Source organism: Dipodomys merriami, unplaced genomic scaffold, assembly GCF_024711535.1.
Source record: "Dipodomys merriami isolate MVZ:Mamm:240054 unplaced genomic scaffold, mDipMer1.0.p SCAF_1003, whole genome shotgun sequence".
NCBI lineage: Eukaryota > Metazoa > Chordata > Mammalia > Rodentia > Heteromyidae > Dipodomys > Dipodomys merriami.
Genome location: NW_027202276.1, coordinates 129,882 through 151,885, shown reverse-complemented (window position 1 = coordinate 151,885; position 22,004 = coordinate 129,882). Strand labels below are relative to the sequence as shown.

The following is a 22,004-nucleotide window of genomic DNA, read 5'->3' as shown; positions in this document are numbered from 1 at the left end:
TACACACTTCCATAGACAATATTGTTTCAAAACATAAATTCCACAGTCATGTTACTATAATGTCTGGACATGAAATCATTTTCAAATGACAAAACATGTGTAAAAATCAAAATGTTCTTTCACTGACTGAGAAAATTTCAGGGTGAATTAAGGATATAGGTGATGTAAAAACAATGAAATTGGATAGGAGGAAGCCCTGTCTGCAAAGCCACTGGAGCTTGTTAGCTGCGAGGTCCAGGGACAGAGTGTCAACCTCAAGGCTGCTGCTTCCACTATACAGAGACCATTAAACTACTGTGTGTCCTCCACCACTTACTCTCGACACAGAACATCCAGTCATGGATACAAGTGAGCTGGTGCAGAAGGCCAAAGTGGCTAAGGAGGCTGAGTGATATGGTGACATGGCAGCCTCCATGTAGTCTGTAACTGAGAAAGGAGCTGAATTATCTAATCAGGAAAGGAATTTTCTCTCAGTTGCTCATAGGAACCCATACGAACTCATTTGTTCAAATGACCCATGGAGGGTCATTTCAAGTATTGACCAAAAGATGGAAGGTGCTGAAAAAAAGCAGCATATGCTGCAAGAACACATAAAGAATTGAGAACGAGCTAAGAGATATCTGCAATGATGTACGTTCTCTCTTGGAAAAGTACTTGATCCCTAATTCTTCATGAGCAGAGAGCAAATTCTTCTATTTGAAAATGAAGATAGACTGCTATCACTACTTGGCTGAGATTCCTACTGGTGATGACAAGAAAGGGATTGTGAATCAGTCAAAAAAGCATACCAAGAAAGTTTTGAGATCAACAAAAAGGAAATGCAGCCAATGCATTCTATGAGAAGAGGTCTGGCCCTTAACTTCTCAGTGTTCTGTTATGAGATTCTAAACTCCCCAAAGGAATCTTGCTTTCTTGCAAAGACAGCTTTTGATGAAGTCATTGCTGAACTTGATACATTAAGTGAAGGCTCATAGAAAAAGAGTATGCTAATAATGTAGTTACTGAGAGACAAGTTAGCATTATGGACATCAGATACCCAAGGAATGAAGAAGAAGCAGAAAAAGGAGGGGAAAACTAACCAGCCTTCTGACTCTTGTCTGCCTCATTTATCAACCATGCTGCCCCAGAAATAGTTTCTCATTCACAATTAATGACAGGTTTGTATAAATTCTATTTGAATTTCTGTATTTCCCATGTGTATTTTTTGTTTAATATTAAGGGAGGAGAGTGGGTTAACATTTATTATCTGTCTTCATCTTCAGATGACCAATATGAGGATTTGTTATTTTATACAAGTTATAAACATTTGGCATATACTTTGGTACATGGTGACTTCACAGTGCTAAAACTGTTTCCATGTCTAAGCCAAGACATCTTCCTATATATTAGTTTGTACTCGTAGGGCATAAAAGGGAAAATTGGTTCCAGTCAAAGGTGTAGTTATCATGGGTATTATAAAGTTTTGGAGAAATTTCAGGGCTGTGGCACAAACAGATATTCCATTATTATTCCATGTTGGAATCAAGTATTTCTGTGGAAACGTCTATCTCAGTGTGCAACTTTTGGCTATATGACCAGAAATGTTCTTTAAGACAAAATTATGACCGATTAACTCCAGATAAGGGCAGAAACGATTCACATTCAATTATTTGTAAAATTATCTTCTGTTTGCTCTCATTATTTTTTCTACACACTTTATTTGTATTTCAATGTTTTAGCCAACCTAAAATCTAATGTAGAAGTAAAGTTGCAGTAAAAATGAACTCCTTGGTATTCATTATTCATGTGTATCAAGCACAGCAATTAACAAAAAAAAAAACCCTGTGTATTTAACTTGATTTTAGGGTATTTTTTTCTTTTGTAAACTTTTTTTTTCTTGATACGAGCCTCAAATGCATTTACAGTATAAAAAAGTTAACAGGCAAATAACTTAAGACTATGGCCTGCTTTGTTTAATGTCTTTTGAAATTTTCATGACCAATCCAAGCATAATTGTTAAGACCACATGTATAAAGTTCATGTAAGTGGAATAAAACATTTTTTGGGGGGGGTCCAGTCTTGGGGCCTGAACTCTGGGCCTGGGCGATGTCCTTCAGCTCTTCAGCTCAAGGCTAATGCTCTACGACTTGAGCCACAGCACCATGTCTAGCTTTTTTCTTTTTGTTTATATGGTGCTGAGGAATCAAACCCAGGGCATCAGGCATGCAAGGCAAGCATTCTATCACTGAGCCACCTTCCCAGCCCGAATAAAACATTTTTTGAGTGAACTTTTCAACTACTTTCTCTACAACTTTTCATGTAAACTAGTCTTTTGATTTGAATCTCCTCCAAAGAAATTGTACATTATAGAAAATTCTTCCTTAGTCTCTTTTGGCAGGTAATGGGCTTTTTCCAAGTTAAAGTGCAAAGTTCATCATAACAACAAAACTTATCATAAAAGTAACATTAAAACATAAAAACAAAAATCTAATTACCAGGCTGGGAAGGTGGCTCAGTGGTAGAGTGCTTGCCTTGCATGCATGAGGCCCTGGGTTCAATTTCTTAGCACCACATAAGCAGAAAACAAAGCCAGAAGTTGTACTGTGGCTCAAGTGGTAGAGCACTACTTGTGAGCTGAAGAGCTGAGGGACAGCACCCAGGCCCATAGTTCAGGCCCATGAATGACCAAAAAAAAAAAAAAAAGAAGAAGAATTTAACTACCGACCACTTCCCATATTCCCAATTCTACTAACAACTCAAAAACAAAAGTTTTATCTTTTGGGAAGGGGAAATTGATTTAAAAACTAATATGTTCTAGTTAAAATTTTAGTATATGGCATTTTCTAAATTAAGCAGCCACAATGCTCTTGGCCCTTCATGACAGTGGGTAGCATTAACTAAATTCTGTGCTTGCAAATCAGTTTTTGTTTTTGAGAATTTCTCGATACAGTTTGCCTTCAATTTTGGTCATTCTGTTTGTCAGGTGCACAGGATTACCTTTTTTTAACCTTCTGGGTTGTCACCAATGATTCCTCTTTGGTGACTGTGTTCTTCAGAAAAGGCCACATGATCTTTCTGGCTCTACTCACTGTCTAAGAATACTTGCTTTCTTTGCTTCTATCCCACAAACTATTTCCAACATCCTATACTGCACCACCTCTCTGAGTAGTTGAGGACATTGTGTATCTCCTATAAACTCTATTCTGAATGGTCTGTCTGTCATATTTGCCTTTAAATCTTTCTTTTATTTATTTATTTTTTTGGTCGGCCATGGGGCTTGAACTCTGGGCCTGGGCAATGTCCCTCAGCTCTTCAGCTCTACCACTTGAGCTACAGCGCCACTTCCGGTTTTCTGGTGGTTTATTGGAGATAGGAGTCTCATGGTCTCTCCTGCCCGGGCTGGCTTTGAATGGCGATCCTCAGATCTCAGCCTCCTGAGTAGCTAGGATTACAGGCGTTAGCCACCAGCACCCGGCTGCCTTTAAATCATTCTACTCTCAATAATGATAAAACTATTAAACCTAAATCTCACCTTACAAAATATTTCCTCAGTACTTTACAGGAAACACCAAACAAAAATGCCATTTTAAAAGGTGTATTTTTTCTTACAGAATGTAAGATTCTCTAAAGCAGGGGCAATATTTTCTGTATGTTTTCTTTTGCCTAGCACATTGTAAATGCTCAATAAATACTGATGAGCTGAGGTAAAAGAGTCTGCTTTCATTGTTTGAATTATCAGCCACACCAATTACTATTTTTGAGTTTGATATAGTTTTAAAATAAAAACTTTGCAGTTATTTCAAACACTGTCATATATGTATATAAACACACACATATATAACTTGGGTGTAAACAGTAAGATTACATTTACCTAATTTAAAATATAAAATCAGTGCTATATATAAATCAGTACAAACTCATGCAGTCAATTGAATCCATCCAGACTCCTTTCTAACACCTGGAAACTTATCAGATCTTTTGCACAAGTGTTAGATCTCCTGAGTAAGCTCATCTCAGGAGAAGCAATGATGGAACAGGATACAAGACCCGTGTCAAGAAGGAATATCAGGTCTGGGAAGGTGGCTCAGTGGTAGAGCACTTGCCTTGCATGCATGAGGCCCTGGGTTCAATTCCTCAGCACCACATAAGCAAAAAGAATAAAAGCCAGAAGGGGTGCTGTGGCTCAAGTGGTAGAGCACTAGCCTTGAGCTGAAGAGCTGAGGGACAGTGTACAGGCCCAGAGTTCAGGCCCCATGACCAGACCACCCCCCCAAAAAAAGAAGTGATATCATTAAGAATATTTAATATTTGTGATTGAAAAACAAAGAAATGAAGATCTCTACAAAGAAGGAAACTAACAAGAAAGAAATTTATTTCATTCTAAAGCTAAAAACACAATTCAACTTGATGTGATTTGTTTCTCTGACAGATCAGCAGCCTCAGCAAGTATTCCTGGTTCTCCTACTCAGCTTGTTCCTTCCTTATAAACTCTGATGTGTAACCCACAAAATGGAAAAAAATGCTGGTCATTGTGAAGTATTCAAGGAGGCTTTAGGACTTAGTATTTGGCCAGACACCTGTGATTCAAACATGTCCTCCTGTCTACTCAGGAGGCTGAGATCTGAATCTCATGGTTCGAAGTCAGCACGAGGTAGGGAAGTCATTGTGGTTATTTTCTTGAACTCATCATCAAAACGCCTGAGGAGAAAAAGGGGCTCAAGTACTAGAGTGCTCTCTTGAGCAAAAAAGCTCAGGAATAGCACATAGGCCTTTAGTTCAAGCCTCAGGACCAGCACCCAAACAAACAAAAACCCTTACTAAGTACCAGAAATAACCCAATACATGTAAATATAAATATCTAAAGCTGCTGATTGCATATGGCTCATGCCTGTAACCCTGATATCTGAGGATTGAACTTGGAAAGCACCCAGGATAAAAAATTCCTTGAGACTCTTATCTCCAACTAATCACCAGAACGTGGGAAATGGAATTAGAGATATGGCTCAATTGTAGAGCAGTCACCTTGGGGAAGGAAGCTCAGGAATGACACCCAGAGAATGAGTTCAATCTCTCATATTGGATATTTGACTGTGATGTATGCACATTAATACTAGTTGTAGTAAGTGTGCATAGATGTGCAAAATGCACACTTTTAAAAAATGTTCTTAGATGTAAAAAAGATTTCTGTGATAGGGTTTTGGAGGTATTTCTCAATGTAAATCTTTCACTAAATATTCTAATTCATGTGATTTGAGGTCAACAGTGAACTCATTTTAAATAGCATTAGTAAACCAGGTGTGTTTGGTTGGGCTTATAATTTTGTACTTTAGGAGGTAAAGACAGGAATTTCACTAGTTTGAGAGCAACCCAGGCTACATACTAAGGCCGTGCATCCAAACTCTGTATATATCTTTCTGTCTTCCTGTCTCTGTATCTAGGTGTGTGTGTGTGTGTGTGTGTGTGTGTGTGTGTGTGTGTGTGTGTGTGTGTGTGTGTGTGTGTGTGTGTGTGTGTGTGTTTCTGAGTGCATGTGCCTCTATGGATGTGTGTATATATTTGTGTTCATATATACCCACATACATAAGCATGCATGAATAGATATATAGACAAATAAAATACTTCTGGTTGTTGGAATAAATGTTCATAGACCTGGTGAACCAGAATGTGCTTAGTATCTTCTTCTTTCTCTCTCTATACATGTTGGTCCAAATAGAAGTAGACATACTTTTGTAAAACTGAGCTTTTGAAAATTAAACTTATTTTGTACTGCAACAGTCATAAAAGAAACAAACAGATAGCTAAAGCAGGCTTTTTCCTCTAAGTTTAGATACTTATGAAGATGACATGTGAGGATCAAGGAATAGAGGCAGCTGAGGCAGAAAAGCCTATAAGACGTTAGCACCAATTAACCACCAAAAATTTGAGTTGGAGACATGGGTTAAGAGTTACAAGGTGGGCTGGGAAGTTGGCTCAGTGGTAGAGTGCTTGCCTTGTATGCATGAGGCCCTGGGTTCAATTCCTCAGCAACACACAAGGAAAAAAAGCCAGAAGTGGTGCTGTGGCTCAAGTGGTAGAGTGCTAGCCTTGAGCTGAAGAGCTGAGGGACAGTGCCCAGGCCCAGAGTACAGACCCCATGACCAGACCCCCCCGCAAAAAAGTTAGAAGGCTAGTTATGAGCAAGAAAATTCAACAAGCACAAAACTGGTAAAAAAAAAAAAAAAAAAGGAAAGAACCTATTGTTAAAGCCAAGTAAATCTAAAAACTGGATATTTGCAGGACAAAGTTTGCATAGACTTTTGTATCATGAAAATTCTATAGCATTTATATTATGTTACAGTATAAGGCCTTTAATTATTTGAATGTCATTACAGATTTCACTAAATATAGAATTAAAACATGGCCTAACAGACTGCAGGATGGGACAACATCTTTGCCAGTTGTATATCTGAAATCAGAATAATAACCAAGATGCAAAGAGAGCTCAAATAAATTTCAAATAGCTAAACTCCCGAGGAATCAATCATCCAATTAATGAATCAGCAAATGAACAGAAGAGATAAAAGTGAATTCATTTCCAAAGAAGTACAAATGAGAGCATCTGTAGACAAAGCAATGCTCAGCATTGCTGGACATAAAGGAAACGCAAATTGAAATAATATTGACATTTCATTTCATTCCACTCAGAGCCACAATCAGCAAGTAAACAAGAACAACTGATAGTGAGGATGGCAGGAAAAGGAATCAAAAAGTTCTTATATGCGTGAGAATCAATTAGTGTAAACACTAGGAACAAAATTGGTATAGAAGTTTCTCAAAAAGCAAAAAATAGAAGTAACAGATGATCCAGCCATACTAATCATGCATGTGAAGGAATTTATGTAAGGATAGAATAGAGGCATTTATACACCCATATGTATTGCTGAACGACTCCCAATAGCCTAACTGGAAGCAGTCTAGAAGCACTAGAAGAGTAGATAATGAAAATGGGGCTTAGACATGATACATTCCAGGTAGTTTATAAGTTGTATCTTATTCTCTCTGCTAACAGTAATATGGTTTCAGAACTGTCAATATGAAGGTTACAGAGGCATGCAGTTGTCTCTCCTATCAAATAGAAGAGAAATTGGGGCCCAAAGTGGTGTGTGTGTGTGTGTGTGTGTGTGTGTGTGTGTGTGTGTGTGTGTGCAAATACCATACAAAGGGGTTATAATTACATGGGCAAGGTAATGAGTGCATTTCTTATCAACCATTGTTGCCTCCTCCTTTATTCCTCCTTACCACCTATTCCTTCCTCTCCCCCCATTCGCCCTTACCCTTACCCACCACCGCCTTCACCAAAGGTGTAAAGCTCATTTTTGGCATAACTTCTTGTACATCTCATTGTTGCAATGGATCCACTTGTTTCCCTATTTAAACAATTTTTTTCCCTTTCCCGTCCACAAAGTATATCAACATCAAATACAGTGAAAACAGGGGTTATACCATGGGGGAGGGACAAACAAAGCAACAAAGAAATAACCTCTAAATATGTGAGAATACATAGTAAGTAAGAACAAACAAACATTTGAGTCCTTATGTTGGGGTTTATATCGCTTCACAACTGCCTGATAACTAAGTGGGCTAAAGACATAAAAAGAAACTTTTCTGAAGAGGAAAGAAAAGTGGCCACTAGAGACACGCAGAAATGCTCAACCTTCCTAGCCATAAAAGAAATGCAAATCAAAACAACATTGAGATACCACCTCACCCCAGTTAGAATGGCTAACATCAAGAACTCTAATAACAACAGATGCTGGAGGGGATGTGGATAGAAGGGAACCCTGCTGCATTGTTGGTGAGAGTGGAAACTTGTTCAACAACTTTGGAAAGTAGTATGGAGGTTCCTCAAAAGACTCCACATAGAGCTCCCCTATGACCCAGCAATCCCACTTTTGGGCATTTACCCAAATGATCACAAAGAAGACCATACTAAAGCTACCAGCACAACTATGATTATTGCAGCATTATTTCCCATAGCTAAGATATGGAACGAACCTAGATGCCCCTCAGTAGACAGATTTTTTAAATGTGGTGTATATACACAATGAAATTCTATGCCTCCATCAGAAAGAATGACATTGCCCGATTTTTTTGGAAAGTAAGGCAGGCCCAAAGAAACACAGGTCCCATGGTTTCCCTTATTTGCAATAACTAGGATATGTCTGAGACAAGCAGAAATGTTCAGATAAGTTGATGTTAAGCGAAATGTACCCCCAAAGTGTTTTGTTATATTCCTGAGCCTCAGTGTTAGTGAGTCACAAAAACAGTCAACTTGTCTGAGGAAACTGTAATCTACATAGTGACCAAGGATGAATGTGAAGATTTCAAAGAAAGTAGAAATGATTGAGAACTCTAGGATATTTCACAAAATTCAGGCAATCCATGTATGTTCAATCCATGAATGAGCAGGTTTTATTACTGAATGTAAGGAAGATGTGCTGGAGACCATACATCTGACACAATTTGAGGATTTGCACAATTCCCAATTAGGCTATCTCTGCTTGTTTTGGTCACTTGAATGCAAAGAATCCCAACTCAACTTATGGTAAAATGGTACTTCTCATCCTAGTAGACAGGAGGACTAAATGAAAAACAAAGAGGACTTAGAGGAAGCTGAAAATTAGATTTGCAAAACAGCAAGAAGTGGGTACATGAGAAGGGTAGAGTGGGGTTATGGGGAAATTGGTGGAGAAATGAAGAGAAGAAAAGGGGTGTGAATAGTCAGGAATCCAATGGATAACTTGCAAAGTGAAGAAGAGTAAGAGAAGGTTTATAGGAGAAAGATTGTGAGAATATTGACTATTTTGTATTCATTAAGTATTTTGTTAAATATCAACTCTTTTGTTCAATTATTTAAGAAAAATTAAAGAAAAAATAGAAAATGTGGCATACATACAAAGTATACACTCATTCATCTATAAACAAGAAAGACATATTTCTATTTATTGATAAAAGGCTGGACCCAGTTATCAACTTGTTAATTAAAATAAATTAGATTTATATGCGCCAAAGTTATGTGATTTTTCTCTTATATAGAATTGAATCTTGATGTAAACCAGATGGATTGTCTTGAGAAATACTTCATCACCAGGCAAAATTGATGGAGTGGAAAAGGGGCCTTGATGAGCTTGAGGGAGACCCTGATCAGCATGTTGGCATAACATGTGCCTAAGAAAGGTTAGGACAGAAAAGTAGTCTATTAGTTGGAGTCTTGTTTTTTTCAGTAGGGAAATTACCTAAGAGAAAAGCTCTTCCATACATTAATTCAAAGGGGTTGAGGAAAGTAGGGCTGGGGGTAGAGGCACATAAGTGTGTGACTTCCAGGGGAAACTGTTCTGGCCAGGATTGCTGGAGCTCTAGAGAAAATTAGTAAGTTGTGTTTCGAGGAGTGCACTAGCTCTTTCAACCTTTTCAGAAGACTGAGTTCTATTAGGAATGTGAAGATTCCATTGGATGTTTAGAGAAGATGCTACCTTTTGGGTCACTTTGGAGATGAAAGCAGGTCCCTTGTTGGATTGAAGTTACCTGGGTAAGCCAAACCTAGGAATAATTTGTTTAATAAGGACAGAGGCAACAGTGTCAGCAGTCTCTGATGTTGCAGGATAGGCCTCAATCCATGCTGAAAAAGTATCTATCATAGTTAGAATGTATTTCAGGTGCTTGCATCAAGGCATGTGAGTGAAGTCTATCTGCCAGTCTTCTTCTCAGGTATGTCCCTTTGCTTGGTGTGTGGGGAATGCAGTTGGTCGCGGACCACCCTGTGAGTAGGTAAGAGAACACATGGGACAGGCTTGGGTAATAGACTTTAGTAAGGTAGTTAGGCTAGGACAATGGATTAAAGGTTTAAGAAGGTTTAAGGGGTTTATATGTAATGTGCAGCAACTAGTGAACCTGGGAAAGAAAGCTGTCTACTTGTTTCCCAAGAACAACTTGTCCTTCTAGGGACCACCAGCCCTGTGTTTTCTGGGAGGCTCCCTGGTGGTTAAGAGGATATAATTGAAGGCAATACCAGAAGAAAGGGAGCTGGAAATTGTCCCTGGATTTTTCTCTAGCTTTGCCTCCTGGTCTGCTTTTGAATTCCCAACTGGAATGGCATCCAGTCTCATCTGGTGTCCCTTGAAGTGAATGATAGCTACCTCTTGGGGGAAGGAAGCCGCTTCTAATGGCTTAAAGATACATTAGGCATCAGTAATGGGAGTTCCTTTGGTGGTCATGGAACCACACTCCTTCCAGATTGCTGCATGCTAATGGAGAATATGATAAGCATATTATGAGTCTGTATACATATTAATCTTCTGATCCTTGGCTAAAATTAAGGCCTTAGTTAAAGCTATAAGTTCTGCCTTTTGTGAGGTTGTGCTAGAGGGCAGAAGGCTGCTTTCAAGAATGGTATAGGTATTAATGATGGTGTAGCCCACAACTCAGCTTCCTGAAGAAATACATGTGGAACTGCCATCGATGTACCAGGTGTCTTCTGGGTCAGGAAGAGGAGTTTCCAAGATACCTGTTAAATGGGGTGTGAATTCCTCCAAGTTCTCAGTAAAGAAATGGGAAGGGGTTAGAATTGGATGGAAGCAGGTGGCTGGATTGAGAGGAGAGCAGCTTTCCAGTGAAAAGTCAGGGTTTTGAATAAAAGTAACATGAAACAGCGTAGGTGGGAAGGGGAAAGGGAAGACAGGGATTTATGAGCCAAAAGGTCCTTTAGTCTGTGGGGAGATTGAGCAGTACTGGGCTGGCCAAAAGTGAGTTTTGTGCTCTCCTGTGCTAAGGTGGTTGCTGTTGCCAGAGCTTGAAGACAGGCTGCCAGCCTTTTACCTTTGGCTCTAGTTGCTTTGAGAGGGAGGTCACAGGTCTAAAAGAGGGGCCTGACATTTGTCCAAGAACCCCAAGGTTGGGTAGATCTATTGCTGGAGCCTGAAAAAGCGCTTGCTTCAGAACTTTAAATGGGGTGTCAATGGGTTTTTGGGGCCTGGCAGCTCTGGTAAGGAACACTTGGTTGCCTCATAAAGAGTTTGGCCAAGGTATTCAACTACAAAGGAAGCTCGCAAGTCCAAGGAAAGACAGAATGTCCTCATTGGTCTGTGGGACAGAGAGAGACTTAATGTAGGCTTTTCTATCAAGCGTAATTCTCTCTGTAGGAGTTATGAACAAACCCAAGTATGATACCTCTGGCTTTGTAATCTGGGCCTTGAAGGGAGACTCTATATCCTTTTGTCAACAGGAAGTTGAGGAGGTCAGCTGTATGTTGGCATGCCAACTCAAAGCAAGGGCTGAAAAGCAAAAGTTCATCCACATACTGGAGAATGACACTAGGAGACATCTGAAGAGAGAGGAGATCCTTTTGCTAAGCCTGTCCAAAGAAATTGGGACTGTCCAGGAACACTTGAGGGAGAACTGTCCAGGTTAGCTGTTGTGTCCTTGAAGTGTTCTGGTCCACCCAAGTAAAAGCAAAGAAGTCTTGGCAGTCGGGATGCAAGGGGATTGTGAAGAATGCATCCTTGAGGTCCAGCACTGAGAAGTGGGTGGTACCAGGAAGTATCTGTGAAAGGAGAGTATATCGGTTAAGCACAACAGGATGAATGGGAAGGACTGCAGCATTAATAACGTGCAGGTCCTGGACTAGGAGATAGGTCCCATTAGGTTTAACTACTGGCAGGAAAGGGGTATTAAAGGGGAAATTAGTAGGTCTGAGAAGTCCTCGTTTAAGAAGGCGATGGATGATGTTTTAAACCTTGCCTGTGTCTAAGGGAAATGGGGTATTGGGAAGTACTAGGGAAAATGGATAGGGTCTTTAACTTTAATTACGAAAGAAGTATTGTGTCTAGCCATAATAACAGTGGAAATATCCCAGATAAGAGATTTGATAAGATCTGGAGGTAAAGGGAAAGGATCTTGTTGGGAGGATACAGGTGGAGCTTCATCTAAGGATGAAGTAGAAGAGGTGTAGGCTGTTTGGGAATATGGAATGAGAGGGAGACTTGAAAGTTAGACAGCAATTCTCTCCCTAGGAGTGGGGTAGGACAGTGAGGTAGGATTAGGAAGGAGTGTGAAAAGGGAACATCTTCTATTTTATATGTAGTGGCCCCATAGTTGGGGGACAGGTAGATAGGCCATACACACCCACCACCAAGGTCTGGGAGGGAAGAGTCTTGCCTGTATATTGAGATAGCACCGAATGAGTCACTCCCATATACAAAAGAAAAGATACAAACTTACTGGATATGTAGAAAAACACCCTGGACTCTGCCATTATGATGGTCTCATTGTTGGGAGCCAGCCCCACCCTGGGCACTCTAATTCTGTAGCCAAGCAGAGAGTCTCTGATAGGTCTGGCTCCACCTGCCTGGGTGGCTGGGATGGGGGAGGGGCTGGCCTACCTTGTGGAGATGAGGAGGGGCAGTCAACTCCCAGCACCATTTATGTTAGGATTTTAAAAAAGAGATGGCCAAGTAAGAACCACACCATGCACATAGTATTCAGGTAAAGAGTAGGTTTATTCATTGTTCCAGCTGGCACCAAGCCACATTGGCTGGCACTCCACAAAGCTGGGAGGGAGATCTTCTGGCCCTGGGCTAGGACTTTATGCAGGTAGGGGCAGGGAAAGGTGTGGCCAGGTAAAGAGAGGTGGGACCAGGTAAGAGGAGGTGTGGCCATATCAGATTCAGCTGTGACCTCAGCAGATGTGGATGTGACCTCTTCCAGGTGTTCCAGTTGCCTAGGTAATGCAGGTAGTGGACAGGGTCGGCTCACCATCCAGGAGAGGATTGTACAGTCACCATCCTCCAATGAATATGTGAAATATCAGTCCTATAGCATATAGGGCCTCCATTACTTAGCTTTAAGTACTCTTCTGGGTCATCTTGGGTGCAGTTCAGAACACTTGTCATATTATGCGGTCATCTACTGGTCAGAAAGGTTCCCCAGATGCTTCTGATAGTGAGAGGCTGGAAAAGGATGGTCATAGGCATGATCTTCCTGATGTCCTCTAGAAGAACATTATTTAGAAGAAGCTGCCCTACTTTGGTTCAGGCATGGAAAATGTAGGGGCAGTAGGCAGATTCATAATATGAATCTTTCCATTCCTCAGGCTATCTCTTAGAGCATTATTCTGCCCTGGATCACTTTGTGGCAAAAGAATTTAAAAATAATTGAGAATTTCTTCTGGCCCACAATTCTATGGCATCATGCAGAGGATTCAAGAGTTGAGTGAAATCAGTTTCCAACACCCAATTAGATTCTTTTTTTATTACCATTGTTCAGTAGCATTGGGAATCTGAGGAAGTTTTCAGGGCTAGGTTCAGAATAAAGAAAAAGCAGATACTAACTATATGCTGCAAATTATTTGGCCACATAAAGGAAATACACTTAAGGATAACCTGTATTTCACCATGGTTAGTCAATTGGAATAATGTAGCAAGGGGTAGCATTACCTCAACTCCAAAAATGCAACTTTGGCCAGAGGAATCTAGACATTGTATAGATTCCATGTTTGATTTGAATCCAAAATATTACACTGCAACCCTGTGATTTCTTTCACCATTCTCTGTTGGCTCTGTACTTTCTTATTTAATACTTGAGAATATTACTATAGCTACTTGTTTTTGCCCTTTGCAATACATTTTTACATATTTTTATTGTGAAAATACTGTACAGAGTGGTTATAATTACATGAACAAGGTAATGAGGACTTTTCTTATCAAACAAGCATTGTTTCCACCTCCTGTTTCCCTAAACCATCCCTTCTCATCTTCCCCCTTCCTGCTCACCCCACCCTGCCCTACCTCCCACCAAAGTTGTAAAGTTCGTTTTCAACATAAAGTTTTGTACATCTCATTGATGTAATAAGTCCATCTGTATCCATATTTAAACAATCCGTTTTATCCCTTCTCCTCCACAAATTATATGAACATCAAATACAGTGAAAACAGGGGTTATTCTTTCTATGTGACTTTCCTCTCAGTGAAGACATTTGCCCACATTACTAAATGGCACTTTTTCTTTTCCCTACTTTTATTTTACAAAAACATTTTACCTTAGAAATTCAGCAACATGTTATTTAACAAATAAGTAATTAACTAAAATCATAGACTGTTAGTACATAAAACACAGATTGTATTGGTGAAGGAACAATTCTATAAGAATATCTGCATATTCACCTACAAAAGTGAACATAGACTATCAATAATTTGATTCTTTAAAAACATGCCACACTGGAAAATATACAAAAGCACTCATTGACAGGTCAATTTGGCCAAACATAGCATTAAGAGTATCAAAATTTTGAACAGAGAATCATTCAGATGCCTATTTTCTATTTGCAATACATATTTAATTGTAAAGTAAATTCACTTAATATGGAATAAAACAACAGAATTTAAGGCTAATAGCCTATAATTCTAACACATGGGTCAATCTCTCCCTGTCTGTGAAAACACATATTTTACTCTCAATTTTTCTGAGAACATTTTTTTATTTTTGTTTGGTTCTATTTTTGAAAGAAATTGCTCAATGTCTTTGTGTTGTGTGCCTGGTTATTTCTCCTGTTGTCATATCTTTCTTGGCCATGATATTCCAACTGAGAGACTGATTCTCATCACTGTACAATGGTAATATGGAACACAATATTTACTTCAAAATAGATGCAATACAATTTCTAATAAAAAGTTTGATTGTGAAGAATTTTTTACGGTCACATGGTCAGCTCTTCTGCTCTCACTCTTTATAAGAAGGTGGTTTAATTTTTGTTAAATGCCATTTTTGTGTCAAGTTGCTCAATATATTTTTGTACCTGGTTATTTAACTCAATATAACAGCAATATAACTTCTGGTTGCAAAGGAATAAATGTGTCTTGATTGTTAGATATGCAATAACTACACAATAGAAACATGGAACATCATACTTTACTTAAACATACTTGATGTACCTACCTATTCATTACACAGCCATAAGGATCTTTTTTTTGGGGGGGTCCAATCGTGGGGCCTGAACTCTTGTCCTGAGTGCTGTCCCTCAGCTATTCAGCTCAAGGCTAGCGCTCTACCACTTGAACCACAGCACCACTTCCGCCTTTTTTATTTTTGCTTATGTGGTGCTGGGGAATCGAACCCAGAGCCTCATGCATGAAAGGCAAGTGCTCTACCACTGAGCCACCTTCTCCACCCCAACAAGGATCATTTTTACCTGGATTTTACCCTGTCAAATACCTAGCCCAGTCCTACCTCTTTCTGCTTATCTCTATAATCCCAGGCATTTCTGTAAGTATTTTAGCTAGATTTGTTCCTCATTTTTTCCATGTCTATTTTTTTAATTTCCACAGAATTAAATTTAGCAAAACCATATCTGAATTGTGATTTCTTATAGCCAACTTCATGGAACTGGATAAAGCTCTATTCTCCTCTTAAGTAATTCAATTCCACCCTCCATAACAGTGAGAAAACACAGGCTCTTCACATCACCCACACTGGTGTTTTGATGTAAGTCACTCAGAAGAACAACAGAATGGAATAAAAGTGAATCAATCACAACTGACATATAACCAGTAATTAATTACATATAAAAAACAAGCTACTAAATTCATTTTGGGGTTACTCTGCCAAAACCAAATGTTTAAGAATCTTATGTTCATTTGCCCATCGAAAAAACTAGAAATGGAGCTGTGGTTCAAGTGGTGCAATTTAGCCTTGAGCAAAAGCCCTTAAGTGCCTATGCTTTGAGTTCAAGCTACAAGACACACAAATAAAATGTATTCCCAAATGTGTATGCTTCCATGTTTTCTGAATGTTTAATGAACTTAGGGATGAAAGATGATGAGACCGATTTTGGTCCTGTGCACATCATAAACAAGGAGTCTTATCATCAAACAGATATTCCATTCAAAAACTCAACTGGAATAGTAACAGTGTTGTAATGCACGGACTACACATACAGTGGAAGAGTTTTGGGGAGCAGTAGAGAAATTGATGCTCTCATGTCCTTGGTAAAGCATGATAGTCTTTCCCCATTTATCACTATGAAACCACTTTGGATGATCTGAGTTCAATCTCAAAAGTCTAGAGATCTTATTTCTGAGAAGAGTTTATGAAATTTCCTTGAATAGCTATTCTTTAATATAAAAGACACAAGTGAACAACTTCACTATCTTAATTACTTATCAAGTAATTGATACCCATCACTTTTGTCCAACCCTTCAACGATATAAAGTTACATCATCTCTACTCAACACAATGAGAGGATGAGAAATGTTGGATCAGTGTGTGGTTTCCTGTTACACCTAGTGAACTCTTCCGGGAAGGGTTTCTCTATAATTTACAGAGGTTACTTCCAAAGGTTTTCCTATGTTGGGTTTCTTTTTTATGTGAGTGCCTTAATGCTGGCTGAAGGTTGATTTCTGCTTGAAAGACATCCTCTAATGTTCACTTGGCATTCTGTCATGTCACCAGGTCTATGAAACCTCTAGAGATGTCGCTTCTGGCTAAATATTTGTCTACATATATTATTCTCACATTTGCTCTGTTTAGGTTCTTGGATGCACTGACAACGGACTTCACAGTAGAAGTCACTGCATATTTGTTATACTTATTAGTTTTCTTTTCTTTTATGTGAGTCAGTTATCTGATGAATACAGTGGATGCCTTCAAAGTAAGATTTTCTACACTGATATTATCCATAAATTTTCTTTCTTGTGTGTGTTCTATGAATACTCATCCATGCATAACATCGTAGTGAAGGACTTATTTGATATTGTTTCATTCATAATGTTTCTCCTGTGTGTTTTCTGATGAAAATTTCAGTATGACTTCTTGAAAACTTACCACATTTTTTCATTCATAAGATTTTTCTCCTGAGTTCATTCAATTTGGAACCATAAGGTATGCCTTCTGGCTAAAAGACCACATATTTGCCAAAAACACAAGGCTTCTATCCTGTTTGAGTTTTCTGATGCATATTGATTTTTCTTGAGGGTGAGACGTGCCACATTTATCACATTCCTAAGTTGTCTCATGTGTGTGGATTCTTTTTTTTATGTTTCAGTATTTTATTATTAACATTACTGTACAATCACATTACAAAACCACAACTACATGCACACGTCACGTTTAAAATGTTTTCTCAAAAAGTTAACCTGTCCTGCTTTTTTATATATTATTTTATTTGTGAAGATACTGTACAGAGGGGTTACAATTACATGGGCAGGATAATGCGTATATTTCTTACCAAGAATTGCAGCCTCCCCGTTTGTTTACCCTTCACATCCCTTCCCAGCCTCCCCACTCCCCCCCTATCCCAATCTTTCTCCTTCCCCCCTTCCCCCCCTCCCCGCACCAACGTTGTAAATCTCGTTTTGGACATGACAACTTGTACTTCTCATTGTTGCAACAGGTCAACCTGTATCTTTAAACAACTGGTTTTCCCCATCTCCTCCTCAAGTTATACTGACATCAAATATAGTGAAAGCAGGGGTTATACTGTGGGGGAGGGACATACAAAGCAACAAAGAGATAATCTTATAAGTGCATTAGAAACACATGCATGAAAGAAAAAAAAACATTAAGATACATATCTAAGGGTTCAATTTCCTGACATCACATTATCTGACCTATTCCGCTTGACTCATAGATATACTAGATATTGCAAATAAGGGAAACCATGGGACCTATGTTTATTTGGGCCTGGCTTACTTCACTTAATATAATTTTTTCCAAGTTTTTCCATTTCCTAACAAATGGGGAAATGTCATTCTTTCTGATGGAGGCATAGAATTCCATTGTGTATATATACCACATTTTCTTTATCCATTCCTCAACTGAGGGGCATCTTGGTTGGTTCCATAACTTAGCTATGGTAAATAATGCTGCAATAAACATAGTGGTGCTGGTAGCTTTAGTGTGGTCTTGTTTGTAAACATTTGGGTAAATGCCCAAAAGTGGGATTGCTGGGTCATAGGGGAGTTCTATGTGAAGTCTTTTGAGAAACCTCCATACTGCTTTCCAAAGTGGTTGAACAAGTTTATATTCCCACAAACAATGAAGTAAGGTTCCTTTCTGTCCACAGCCGCTCCAGCATCTGTTGTTGTTAGAGTTCTTGATTTTTACCATTCTAATTGGGGTGAGGTTATATCTCAATGTTGTTTTGATTTGCATTTCTTTTATGGCTAGGGATGTTGAACATTTCTTCATGTGTCTATTGGCCATCCTTATTTCTTCTTCAGAGAAGTTTCTCTTTAAGTCTTTCGCCCACTTATTTATTGGGCAGTTGATTCTTTGAGGATTTGTTGTTGGGGGTTTAGTTTTTTGAGTTCCAATTATATTTTAGATATGAGACCCTTGTCCATTGTATGGCTAGTAAAGATCTTCTCCCAAACCGTGGGCATTCTATTGATCTTGATAGCTGTGTCATTTGCCCTGCAGAAGCTCTGCAACTTTATGCAATCCCATTTGGCCAACCTTTCTTTGATTTGTTGTGTTTCCGGGTCTCTATTCTAAAAATTTCGGCCTGAGCCAAGGAGACTTAGCGTTTCTCCTAATCCATCCTGTAATGTTTTCAGAGTGTCTGCTCTGAGTTCAAGGTCTTTGATCCATTTGGAGTTGATTATGGTGCAGGGTGATATATAAGGATCTAGCTTTAGTTTTCTACATGTAGTTAACCAATTTTGCCAGCACCATTTACTGAAGAGGCTGTCTTTCTTTCATTCTATTGTTTTAGCTCCCTTATCGAAGATTAGATGGCTATAGGTCTGTAGGTTCATTTCTGGGTTTTCAATTCTATTCCTTTGGTCCTGAGGTCTGTTCTTATGCCAATACCAAGCTATTTTGATTACTATGGCTTTATAGTAGAGTTTGAAATTTGGTATTGATATTCCTCCAGCAGTGTTCTTTCCGTTGAGGAGCATTTTTGCTATTCGGGGTCTTTTATTGTTCCATATGAATTTTTGGATTGCCTCTTCTATTTCCTTGAAGAATGAGGGTGGAATTTTGATAGGTATTGCATTGAATTTGTAGATAGCCTTAGGAAGTGTTGCCATTTTCACGATGTTAATCTTTCCAATCCAGGAGCATGGGAGGCTTTGCCATTTTTTTAGTTCTGTGTTGATTTCCTTTTTCAAGATTTTAATGTTTTCATCATAGAGGCCCTTCACTTCTTTTGTTAAGTTAATTCCTAGGTATTTTATTTTTTGTGGGGCTGTTACAAATGGAGTTGCTTTCCTAATTTCTGCCACACTTTTCTCATTGCTGGCATACAGAAAAGCAATTGATTTTTGGGGGTTAATTTTATAACCTGCTACTTTGCCAAAGTTTTGAATCAGCTTGAGTAATTTGGGAGTGGAGTCTTATGGGATTCTTTAAGTACAAGATCATGTCATCTGCAAAGAGGTAGAGTTTTATTTCTTCTTTCCCTATTTGGATCCCCTTTATGTCTGCATCTTGTCTTATTGCTGTAGCTAGGCATTCTAATACTAGATTGAAGAGAAGTGGAGAGAGTGGTCATCCTTGTCTTGTTCCGGAGTTAAGAGGAATTGGCTTTAGTTTTTCAACATTGAGTATAATGCTGGCTGTAGGTTTGTCATATACATCCTTTATTGTATTGAGGAATGTTCCATGGATTCCTAATTTTTCCAAAACCTTCATCATGAAGGGGTGTGGAGTCTTGTCGAATGCTTTTTCTGCATCTATTGAGATAACCATGTGGTTTTTATTCTTGCTCCTGTTGATGTGATGAATAATATTAATTGATTTGCGTATATTGAACCAGCTTTGCATCACTGAAATGAATCCTCTTTGATCATGGTGTATGATTTTTTGGATGAATTGTTGAAGGCGATTGGCTAAATTTTGTTGAGAAGTTTTGCATCAATATTCATCAAAGAAATGGGTCTATAGTTCTCTTTCTTTGATGAGTCCCTGCCTGGTTTTGGGATGAGGGTTATGATGGCTTCATAGAATGTGTTTGGTAGTGAGCTTTCTCTTTCAATTTCATTGAAGAGTTGGAGGAGTTTTGGTGTGAGCTCTGCTTTGAAGGCCTTGTAAAATTCCGCTGTACAACCATCTGGTGCTGGACTTTTCCTAGTGGGAGGTCTCTTATTGCTGTTTCTATTTCAATGCTTGATATGGGCCTGTTAAGCTGGTTTAACTCATCTTGGTTTAGTTTTGGCATGTCAATATTTGCTAGGAAAAGGTCCATTTCTGTCAAGTTCTCAAACTTATTAGCATAATGTTTTGAGAAGTATTCCCTTATAACGTTCTGAATCTTGGTTGTTTCCGTGGTGATGTTTCCATTCTCATCTCTGAGTTTATGAATTTGGTTGTGTTCTCTTCTTTTTCTGATAAGATTTGCTAAGGGTCTGTCAATTTTGTTAAGTTTTTCGAAGAACCAACTCTGTGTTTTGTTGATTTTGTCTATAGTTTTTTTGGATTCTAATTCATTTAATTCTGATTTAATTTTGATTACTTCTTTCGGTCTACTGGATTGGGATTTATCTTGCTGCTCTTTTTCAAGGAGGTTTAGATGTACCATTAAATTGTTAGTTTCAGATTTCTCCAATTTGTTGTTGTAGGAGCTCAGAGCTATAAACTTGCCTCTGAGTACTGCCTTTGCTGTGTCCCAGAGGAGCTGGTAATTTGTGTGTTCATTTTTGTTGAATAGCATGAACATTTGAATTTCCTTTCTAATCTCTTCCATGACCCACTCATGATTCAGCAGTGTGTTGTTCAGCCTCCATTTGATGCCAGACTTTCTTTGGTGGCTTTTGGTGTTGAGTTCTAATTTTATTCCCTTGTGGTCAGAGAGGATGCAAGGTATAACTTCAATGTTTCTGAATTTAGACAAGTTTGCTTTGTGGCCTGAAATGTGGTCTAATTTGGAAAACGTTCCATGTACTGCTGAGAAAAATGTGTATTCTGATGCTTCTGGGTTTAATGTTCGGTAGATATCTGTTAAGTCTAGTTTATCTATGCAGCTGTTTAGATCTCTGGTTTCTCTGTTGAATTTTTCCGGAGTTGATCTATCTAGTGGGGAGAGTGGTGAGTTAAAATCCCCAACAATTAATGCCTTTGGATCTATATGGGATTTGAGGGAAAGTAGTGTTTCTTTGATAAATTTGGGTGCTCCATTGTTTGGCAAATAGATATTTAAAATTGTAATATCCTCCTGAAAGAGAGATCCTTTAATCAGTATGTAGCGACCTTCTTTAGCTCTTCTCATGAATTTTAATTTGAAGTCTATTTTATCTGATATTAGGATTGCAACTCCCGCCTGTTTATGAAGGCCGTTTGCTTGTTAGATTTTGTTCCAGTCTTTAACATTGAAAATGTTTTTGTTTTTACGGGCAAGATGTGACTCCTGCAGGCAACAGATAGAAGGGTCGTGTTTTTAAATCCAACTAGACAGTCTATGTCGCTTAATTGGAGAGTTCAGTCCATTAACGTTAAGAGATAGGACTGAGAGCTATTTGGGAGTTCCTGCCATGTTATGTGTGTGGATTCTTTTATGATTGCCTAGCTGTGAATTCAAGGTAAATGACTTGCCATATTCGTTACATTCTTATGGTTTTTCTCCTGTGTGTATTCTTTGATGGATAGTAAGGTATGACTTATGTCTGAAATAGATTCCACATTTGTTACATTCGTAAGGTTTCTCTTCTGTGTGTGTTCCCTGATGAACTGTAAGTTGTGACTTCTGTGTGAAATACTTTCCATACACAGTACATTCATAAGGTTTCTCTCCTGTGTGTGTTCTCTGATGATGACAAAGTGATGTCTTATGAGTAAAACACTTTCCACATTTGTCACATTCATAAGGATTGTCTCCTGTGTGTATTCTCTGATGGACAGTAAGTATGACTTCTGTCTGAAATACTTTCCATATTTGTTACATTCATAAGTTGTTCTCCTGTGTGTGTTCTCTGATGAAGAATAAGTTGGTCTTACTGGTTAAATATTTTTTACATTTCTTATATTCATAATATTTCTGTCTTGTGTGTGCTCTCTGA

The 22,004-nt window shown here is 38.6% G+C and overlaps 1 pseudogene; it reads left to right on the top strand.

Annotated features, from left to right (window-relative positions):
• The first annotated feature begins 338 nt into the window (after positions 1-338).
• On the top strand, positions 339-1,078 carry LOC138807057 (14-3-3 protein zeta/delta pseudogene; annotated as a pseudogene).
• Positions 1,079-22,004: the final 20,926 nt, after the last annotated feature.